At 43.2% G+C, this 10,342-nt stretch overlaps 1 pseudogene; it reads right to left on the bottom strand.

The window, feature by feature from the left end:
* Nucleotides 1-5,860: 5,860 nt before the first annotated feature.
* Nucleotides 5,861-8,374, bottom strand: LOC125517102 (annotated as a pseudogene).
* Between the last annotated feature and the right edge of the window lie 1,968 nt (nucleotides 8,375-10,342).

Below are 10,342 nucleotides of genomic sequence, written 5' to 3'. Positions count from 1 at the left end.
CATTGCCGGGTGTAGGCAGTAGGATGTACTTATATGCAGAGGAGTTGGTATAAGAGAACAAGCAGCTTGATTCCTGCCCCAGACTGTCTGAAGCAATGCAGTACAAAGCTAGCATCAAGTTAATTGATTCTAGCCTGACGAAACACACACGTACAAAGCTCCTGATGTATCTCTGCGTTGGTCGATCCTCACGGCTGAAAACGTACTAGTACACGTGCACACACAAACCGGCATATTGCCACATGCTTGTATCAAGCCTGGTTCTTTTCGTTTATTTCCTCTCACTATTAAATGTTTACAAATGGATATACATACGTATATGTAGCAGCTAGGATTAACACAAGCTAACCTACTTGGTTACAAGTTCTAATCCTAAAATACTAGCTCATTGTTCTGTATTTCCAGCATACTCTTTGTGTACTTTAATTAGCTTTAGCAAAACAAAAAACAAAACAAAACGTTTTTGGCACCACCGTGGTTTCTTGTTTCATTATATATTGTGTTTCCAGCTGCTCCCAACGGTAGGTGCTATTGTCTGATTTGAATAAGAGCTGTGGATGTTTGCATTTGAATTCTGTTATGATCATTCATATTAGTACATATTGATGCTCTCTATGCCTACAACCATTGATGCCTTCTAATTACGATCAAGTTAGTTGTTTTTGTACACTGATTTTATCTGGTATTATACTTTGTGCCAACTTATTTACATTGACTGACTTTCATAAATTTCCCAACATTTTTTAGGACTGATGATCAAGCTTATAATATATAGAAGAACGAGGAGGCATTGTAATCGCTGCTGAAGAATTATATCCATTCAAACAAGGATGGTGCCTCTCGATTGAAGATTTAGAAATATTATCACATTTTCCAATTAGAAATGAGGTAGTACCGTGGTCATGTAAAGAGTGATTTTCACCCAAATTTCTTAAATGGTATACTAATTGTAGAATTGTATGGTGGAATTTTGTCAATTTCTCTCTTGTCTATTAATAAAAGAGGTTTTTCTTAATTCAAATGTTGGATGTCGCATAATGTGATCGTTTGCGATTCTAAGGTGGTTGATCGGAAATGGTATATAACGTGGTATGATGCTTTGATCACCATGAAAAATTAGCGATCACCATTCGAACATTATTAGCGACAAAAAAAATGGCCATTAATACTATAATTGTGGTCGTTATTGACTTGGGATTTACAACAACACATCATCCCGTCGTTACGAGAATAACGACCACGAAAGCTATGTGGTCATTATACTTTTAACGACGGAGCCTACTACAACCAGTAGACTGTGGTTGTTAATGAACTTTAACGACCACAATGCGACTTTTAACGACCGCATATACCATAGTTAAAAACCATTTTCCTAGTAGTAGGGGTCCACCCCTAGTCGAAAAGCCACCGCACTGGAGTCACACACAGAGGTAAGCGGTACTCTCCTTTTCATCCCCTCCCTCTATGATGTTGTACACCCACGTTTAATTAGGAAATTGGCATAGGCAACAACCGAATTTGCACATCGACTACTATACTGGCAGGGTAGTTGCAGTAGGAGGCTAGCAGTGAAAACTATACATCCATGAGTAGGTAGCCGAACCAAGCTTTGTGCTATCGGAGCCAACATTTGTACTACGAGAACCAACTTTAGTGCAATGAGAACCAACTCTTAGGAGGCTCACTATTCATGAAATAATTGGCATAGAGCTCTTGTAAGTTGGCCACCATGACTGCCAAATTGACTAACATGTACACTAAGTTACCTATCATGGCTAATGAGTAGACTAACATCATCGAAATTTTGACCTACAATAGGTTTTTATGTCGTATGAATTTTAGTTTCCCTGGTACAATGTTGTAGGCAATTGAGCATCACCGGGGTAGGTGTAATGCCCCAGACACACCCATCGGTTATTGATCGTTACTCCTGGCTGTATCTAGACTGACCCCATAGATCAACACTAGTCTTTCTTGCGCACTTTGTCCTCACTCGTGCGCACCCGGTACCAACTTCCTGGTTGGTCACCCATCCTGAAATTGCTCCAAGCTGAGCACACTTAACTTTGGAGTTCTTTGCAAATGGGCTACCGGAAAAAAAAGAATTCCTTATTGATATGAGTAGTTTATCATCCCTATTAAGCCTGGCTATCACAGTAGGCAGCCCCATAGTGATGTGGAGGCCTTTGTTTTTGAGGTGGCTAACTTTCACAGTAGCATGGACAACTAATGGGCAATGGTATGCAATTCAGCATCACTAGTAGGCAGCTTCATTCTGTAGTACTAAAGTCGGTTGTTGTACCACCAAAGTTGCACCAAGTAGCACCAAAGTTAATTTTGAAAAAAGTTTGTTGAAACATACCCAAATGGGTTCTATCTCGAGGAAAGGTGCATCATGCAACACCAAATTTGCATCATGTAGCACAAAAGTTGGTTTTCAAATAGTTTTTCTAAGCATACCTAATTGTGGTCTGGCTTTTGGAAAGTTGGTTTTTTTGACACAATACAGACGCAAGCGCTCATATACACGCGCATACACTCACCCCTATGAACGCACACACGCACACCCTACCCCTATGAGCACCTTCTAAAGACTGAGCCGACATATCATCTTGAAATTTACGAAGTCACCGTAGGCACCTCGTCGTCGACGGGAACGTCTCCTCCCACTGAATGCGCATCACCGGAAATCCTGAAATAAATCCAGGCATAAGGGCGTGTTTGGATGGATTCCACGCTGAGTTACGCCTTGCCTGGGCCGTGCCTGAAAAGTGCCTGGCCACTGTTTGGTTCATTCCCTAGAAAAGTTTGTGCTAGCCTGACCTGGTGACCTTAGCAACCTATTTAGCCTGGAATGTGACCAGGCACGTTAATTAGCCTAGACCAGGCGCTCAAAAGAGGACGCCTGGGCTACTGCCTGGCGGTAATCAATGCTTGTTTTGACTGCATTTTGTGCTTGTGGGCCTATGACAGTGCTAGTACATCTTATTTTATGTTTTGCCAGGCCAGGCAACAACCAAACAGCCCTAGTCTACGGCAGCCTGACCAGGCAGGAAATCGAGTAAAACCAGGCTGGAGCCAGGCAACATTTTTTCCCAGGCACAAAGCTGAGGATATGAACCAAACTGACCCTAAATGCGAGTACTAGGATTTGAACCCTGGTGGGCTGGGGATACCACAATCCCTTTAACCATCCAACCACAGGTTGGTTCACTTGGAAAGTTGGTTGTTGTAACACCAAAGTTGCATCATGTAGCACCAAAGTTGGTTTTCAGAAATTTGTCGGAACATACCCAAATGGGGGTCTAACTTTCGGAAAGTTGGTTGATGTAGCATTAAAGTTGCATCATGTGCCACCTAAGATGGTTTTGAAAAAGTTATTCAAAAGAAACACAAACGGGGTGCAGCTTTTGAAAGGTTAGTTGATGTAGAACCAAAGTTGGGCCATGTAGTACCAAAGTTGGTTTTGAAAAAGTTTGTGGAAGTATATCCAAATGGGGTCCAACTTTCGGAATGTTTGTTGATGTAGCACCAAATTTACATCGGGTAGCACCAAAGTTGGTTTTGAAAAAGTTTGCCAAAACATGTCCAAATGCAATCCAGCTTCAAGAAGGATGTGGCACCCAATTTTCATCTTGTAGTACCAAAGTTGGTTTGCAACAGTTTGTGGCACATTTTTTAGGAAGTTGACAAAATATTTCAAACCCAACTATTGTGGTACATCAACCAACTTCCTGAAAGTTGAACCATATTTGGCTATGTAGCACCAAAGTTGGTTTCGAAAAAAAATTATAAACTTTTTTCAAAACCAACTTTGGTGCTACATGATGCAACTTTTCAAAACCAACTTGGCTTGCCGCATATGGTCCTAGCCACGATATTATCAGCATAAGAATTTTATTTTATTTATTATCGGTTTGCCTAAAAAATAGTACCCTCATTATTCAATGTCAATGATAATGATAATAATAATGTCAAAGATTGTATGTCATGAAGTACTAAAGATTTCATGCATCATGTTTGCATCGTGAGTATTTTGAATTGCATATTCTCATATATGTTGGTTGTGAAGGATAGTTGTGAGCCAATACATAACTTTTGTTACACCAGCTCAAATATAATGCAAATAAAGTTGAAGAAAATGTTTCTGATGAGAACATCTTAAAGCTACAAAAGGAGCATATTTTAGTTAATAAGAGATAGTAATTATTTGGGATAATGCTGAATAATATGATAAGTGAATTCTTAATGTTTCTGGAATACTACATGGTTACAATTTTCTATGCACGTGGTGATCACGTGTAGTTTAAGTTTTTACATGTATGTCATGTACGACTAACAAAGAAACTAAGGGCCTGTTCGGAACTCCTCCCACTCCGAGCTTCTCCAACTCCACGTGCAGAGCCGGGCCGAACGTCTCAGCTCCGTGGAGTGGGCTTCACGAAGCCTTCTGATTCTCTAGTGCAAAATCCCGAAGCTGCTCAAGCCCAGCTTCATGAAAATGGAGAAGCGAGGAGTTCTGCATAATTACAGGGGGATCCCACTGCCAAGTCGAAAAACGATTCGCAAGGCTCGTCCCGGACGCATCTCTCTCGGCAGTTCCTCTGTTCCTCTTCCTAGCACTAACCCTAGCCGCTGGCACGACCACTGCGACCACAGCTGCTAGTCCTTCGCTTGCCGCCGCTCCTATCCGGTGGCAGCTCAAGCCGTTCCAGGCCCATCCCCGCCATACCCCGTCCATTCAGGGTAGTTATCTCGCTACCAGCCAAGAGCAGCGAGCTCACCGGAAGGAGAAGCCCAACCCGACGTGGCTACGCCATTGACGCCCGAGCCACCTCGCACGAGCCAGGAGTAGTATCCTGAACAGGGCTGGTTCCAGCGGGCCAAAAGTGGTGCTGAAAAGGCCAACTGTCTCCACAGTGCCAGCTGAAGGTGGCGAGGGGGAGAAGCTGCACTCGGTGCAGAACGGATGGGATTCGCCAGGTGAAGTGGGAAGCTACATCGAGAAGCTCAATTTGAGGAGTTTTGTGAAGCTGGAGGGGATCCGAACACGCCCTAAGAAGCCAAGCTTTCTGCGACCCAGTGAGCTATGGACTACATTGCGTGCTCAACCCTGCCATGCACTGGTAAAAATTAACATTGTAGCCAAAGTGTCTGTTGTTATAACCCTTGTGGTGTCTAATTCCTAGAGAGAGATAGAGAGCCTTAGTAGCTCTGAGTGGGTAGCATGTATTCCCCTGTCCGGTTCTGCTGACAAGTAATTTGGGATGGAGGGAGAAATATCTAGGAAGCCGTGTGTGGAGTTTGCCATATGTCACCAACAGCACAAAAAAAGAAATTAATTTTGCAATACTAGAGCAGAAACTCTACAATAAGTGATGATGCTTCTAAAGGGTTGCAGCAAGACATTATTTCAAGAAAACAATCTAGGGTTTGCCTCGGCTAACATTTGATCATCTAGTCCCTTGAGCAAAGAATATATATACTGCCAGTAAAATGAGATAGATCTAGACTAAAACTGCAATGTACTACTACTACTCAGAGATACAAAAATTAAAACAGATTTGCCTCAACTTGGTCCCAAACTGGAACAAACAATACGCACACCACCTGAAATATGTCGGCTAGATGACTAATTAGAGGAGTATAAAGGTTCACCCAAACTGGAACAAACAATACGCACACCAACCAAAACTTCAGGCAGGCAGCTTAAGCATCAATCAAATGTTCAGCATCGATCAAACAGATGACTAATTTAGAGGATTATAAAGGTTCTAGATGGAACAAAATACAATATGACGACACATGTTACTGATAAATAGATGGTGGTTTTCATCAGATGAGCCATGCATGTGTGTGCTTAATTTATGTCATCCAATGGCACGTCCTCTTGGAGTCCAGGGTCGCAGCTATAATCGCCGTAGATCCGGTCCTCCTCCAGATTATCCAAACTCAAGGTTATATAATAGCTGCCAGAGATCATTTCATTGTTGGCGCGCTGTCTTTCCCCGCAGAGCATCTTCTCAAACTCTTTGTCACGCCCTAGGAAACTCTCCTTGGTCGGGTGCACGATGGTCCTCCCTCTGGACTCACAGTAAAGGCAACGGACTTGCTCTGCCACGCATACACGCACATGCAACAGACGGGCTTTATTATATGGGTGAGATTTAATCAAGTCTTAATCAAGTGATATAACATGCAAGACTGTTAGACTTCATTAAGTCTTAGTCGACTGAGACTGGATTTTCTACATCAAACTTGAAATAAGTTTATCAAACGAAATCTAAAAAATCTGTAATTTTGCTACATCAAACTTTATCATATGTTTGAGGTTCTTGCCAAGTTCCATTGAAAAATAACATCCGAGGAGCTCTCGCCGAAAAAAACAAAATCGCTGCTGAAAGTTTTGTGCACTGTTTGAGCAGTGATTTTGTTGTTTTTGGTGAGAGCTCCTCAGATGTTATTTTTAGATGAAATTTTGCAAGAACCTCACACATCTGATAATGTTTCATGTCCCAAAATTTCAGATGCTATCTCGGGTGTAGTACACCCGAGAGTAGCCACTACTTTCCGCTGTTATTACATATATAGTTCTGGATTGTATAAAAAGTAAACTGATGACAGAGAGCAAAGGTAAACGATAGATAGATAACATCATACCAGTGCCTGGAAGTGGCATAGCCACAGGGCAGCACAAGAGCACCTCCTTAGAGCCGATGTTGCTACACTCGGCAAAGAAGAGCTCTGGAGATGTGCCTGCTGCTGCAGTCTGGGTGGCGAGGAAGTTGATGTGGGAGCGACGGCACGTGCCATCGAAGGGCTTCGTTGGGTGCGCACAGCCACCCGCGTACTCATTGACACCGCACACAACATGGACCTCGTAGCTGGGCTGTACCTGCTAGCAATCAAGTTGTTGCAGATTGTTTTGATGATGTACATCCAGCAAGTCGATCTGTGTAAAAGGGCAAGCAAGTTACCTGGAGTTTCTTGTTGTACATCTCGATTGCAGATTTCGCCATTCCCGCGGCGCTGTTGTGCTCGTTCCAGAAGTTGCCTATCATTCTCGTTACGTCATTGTAAGCCCACGGGCCTAACACGTTGGTGTTTTTTGTTTCTTGTGCAGGTCTGCAGTTGGCAAGAGCTTGGAAGTAGCCCGGAAACAATGGGCGGACGTTGGCAGGTTCATTGTGCTCGAGGAGATCCGAGAAGCCTTTGAGCATGGAATTAGATGGTCCGAGGAAGTGGGCCTGTTCAAGAGGCTTGGGGTGGCGCGCGGCATTGGCAGCGGCCACGTAGGCTTCGGCTTCTTCGACACCGCCATCGTGATCATCGGCCTTTTGGAGATAGGCCCCGGCCAGCTGCAGTCGTTGCATGGCTTCGCCCGGCGTGAGGGCGGGGTGGCGGGTGCAAAGGAAGGAGATGAGGCCATATAGGGACCGGAGTGCGACCCGCAGCAGGGCTCTGGTGCTGATGGCCTCGATCTCCATCTTTTTCTCTAGCTTTAGAGGGTAGGCTTGGGCATACCAGAGGGTATTAACGATGATGTTGGAGACGGGGTCGAGCGGCCCGTAGCAGTGGCCGGCGTGGAGCAGGCTGTAATGGTACTGGTGCGAGCCCCGCAGCTTGTCCTTGGGCAGCCAGGCAAGGGCCTCCAGATAGTATCCATGGATGGTGGTGAGAAGCACACGCCTCAGAGCCGGCAGCAGCGGTACTTGCATCTCCATCTCTGCATGGTTATTCAGGTTGCTTCCATGTCGTTTAGAGGCAAGCTTCCAGGCTTCCTCCAGGACAAGAGCAGGTGGTTCAGGTTGCTCAAGTAGTTCCCAGATGTCGATGATCAGACCGGGGTCTCGGGCTGCGTAGGGTGATGAAAGCAGCGTGTTGATCTTGCACAGAGAAGGGGACAGTATCTTCCACGCCAGAGCAAACTTGCGCGGGTCGTGGTGCTGGGCGGCGGCGGCGGCACACCTGAGCGCCATTCCGACGGCGGCCGCGGTGGTGTCAGACTGGAAACCGAAGGTCCGCTCCATCCCGCGGTGCTTGATGACGAGGCCGGCGGCGACGAGGGGGTCCAGATCGGCCTTGTTGAGATACCACACGGCCCTGTAGTTGGTGAGGTAGGGGAAGAGGGCCACCAGGAAGGCGACCAGGCCGTCGACCGACCGCTCGAAAATGCACGTAGCATCGGCCGCCGACGACCACGCGAGTAGTCCTCCTCTTCCTCCTCCAACGCTAGGGCCAGGTCGGTTTGGGCGATTGCTTCGCTGACGACGATGTTGGAGACCGGATCTAGTAGGCCGAAGCAGAAGCCTTCGTCGATGATCTTCACCCGGTCGTAGTAGCGCTGGATCTTGGCGATGAGCTCCTTTTTCATCCCCCCTTCCAGATCTTGGTCCGCCGCTGATTCGTCGTCCCAATGACCTAGATTGTCTGGACCATAGATCCGTTGCTGGGTTATGGGGTCATCAGGGATGCCAGTGCCGGTGCCCGTGCCGGTGCCGGTCTGGCGGCTGAGGAAGCAAAGGCGGCTGCCGGCGTCAGGGCTCCTGCTGCGGCGGAACATAGCGGCCGGGGGGGTCGAGGAGGGTGGGTGGGTGACGAGTACGTTTGGGAAACGCTGCCTGTCAGCCGTCTGGTGGGTAGTTTTTCGCCATGTCCGTTCATTTTTCTTTGAGGTAAATACACTAGAAGTCTTAGAACTTGCGTGCGGCGGTCAGTTTGGTGCATAAACTTGTAAAATACATGTTTCTGGTCATGTGCGGGCGTGTAAATACGGTCACATTTTCCGTACGCAGGTGTATTCGCTGCCTACATGGCACACCAATGGCCGGTGTTTTTTCAATAAACACCCTCATTCTTTTTACTTTTTATAAAAGCAATCCAACAATAGTTGCCCGCTGGGTCCGACCGTCAGTGTACGTTGTAAATATATTGGGCCCATTGTCAGTGGCTAGTGCACGTGATGATTTTTCCGGAAACACGCTCGTTCTTTTTTACTTTTTGCAAAAGCACTCCAACAATAATTGTCCGCTGGGTGCCTGGGTCCTATGATCAGTGTAAGTTGTAAATATATTGGGCTGGAAAAAATGGGACGAGCGAGTTCTAACCAAGGACCAATTGGAATGGAGCTAGTGACCTATCCACCGCAATTGATCGTACTTGGTATTTCATTTGGACTACTAAGGTATATCACCTCTAAAATAAAAGGTGCACATTCTGAATATATTTTCATTTCTCTAGATTTTCAAATTTAAAATTATTCGGATTGAAACAATTTTTGTGATAATTTGTTCGAAAAATAATTAGGTACATTCATTCTGCACCATATATTCTTTTGTCTAGCTATATTTCTTTTCGTTGATTTCTTTGAAAGAAATTTCCGTACATTCATTGTTAACTATGTTTCTTTTATATACATTATTCAAATTCAAATAAAAATTAGTTGATTTGTCCCCCAAAAAATATGTACATTCATTCTAACCCATATTTTCTTTTATCTAGATTTTCAAATTTAAAATTATTTGAATTCAAACAAAATTTTGCTGATTTTCCCCCAAAAAATATGTACATTCATTGGGCACTAGATTTACTTTTATCTTATGTTCAAATTTTAAATTATTTGAATTCAAACAAAAAATTAGATGATTTGTCCAAAAAAAAGATGTACATTCTTCTTCACATATAATTTCTTTCAGCTAGATTTTGAATTCATAATAAATTACATTTATTTGTATGAAAGAAATTTACGTATATTCATTATGAACTTTATTTTATTTTATCTAGATTATTCAAATTCAATCAAAAAATTAGTTGTTTTGTCCGAAAATTTACATACATTCATTTTCACCTATGATTTCTTTAATATAGATTTTGAAATTTAAAATTATTTGAATTAAAAAATTACATTCATTTTGCACTATATTTTGTTTTATCTACATTTTTAATTTAAAATTACTCGAATTCATACAAAATGTTTGTTGGTTTGTGCAAAAAATACGTACACTCATTCTGCACTATATTTTGTTTTATCTACATTTTTAATTTAAAATTACTCGAATTCATACAAAATGTTTGTTGGTTTGTGCAAAAAATACGTACACTCATTCTGCACTATATTTTGTTTTATCTACATTTTTAATTTAAAATTACTCGAATTCATACAAAATGTTTGTTGGTTTGTGCAAAAAATACGTACACTCATTCTGCACTATATTTTGTTTTATCTACATTTTTAATTTAAAATTACTCGAATTCATACAAAATGTTTGTTGGTTTGTGCAAAAAATACGTACACTCATTCTGCACTATATTTTGTTTTATCTACATTTTTAATTTAAAATTA

Source organism: Triticum urartu, chromosome 6, assembly GCF_003073215.2.
Source record: "Triticum urartu cultivar G1812 chromosome 6, Tu2.1, whole genome shotgun sequence".
Lineage (NCBI taxonomy): Eukaryota > Viridiplantae > Streptophyta > Magnoliopsida > Poales > Poaceae > Triticum > Triticum urartu.
The sequence above is the reverse complement of the archived record's forward strand: the minus strand, read 5'-3'. Positions and strand labels throughout refer to the sequence as shown.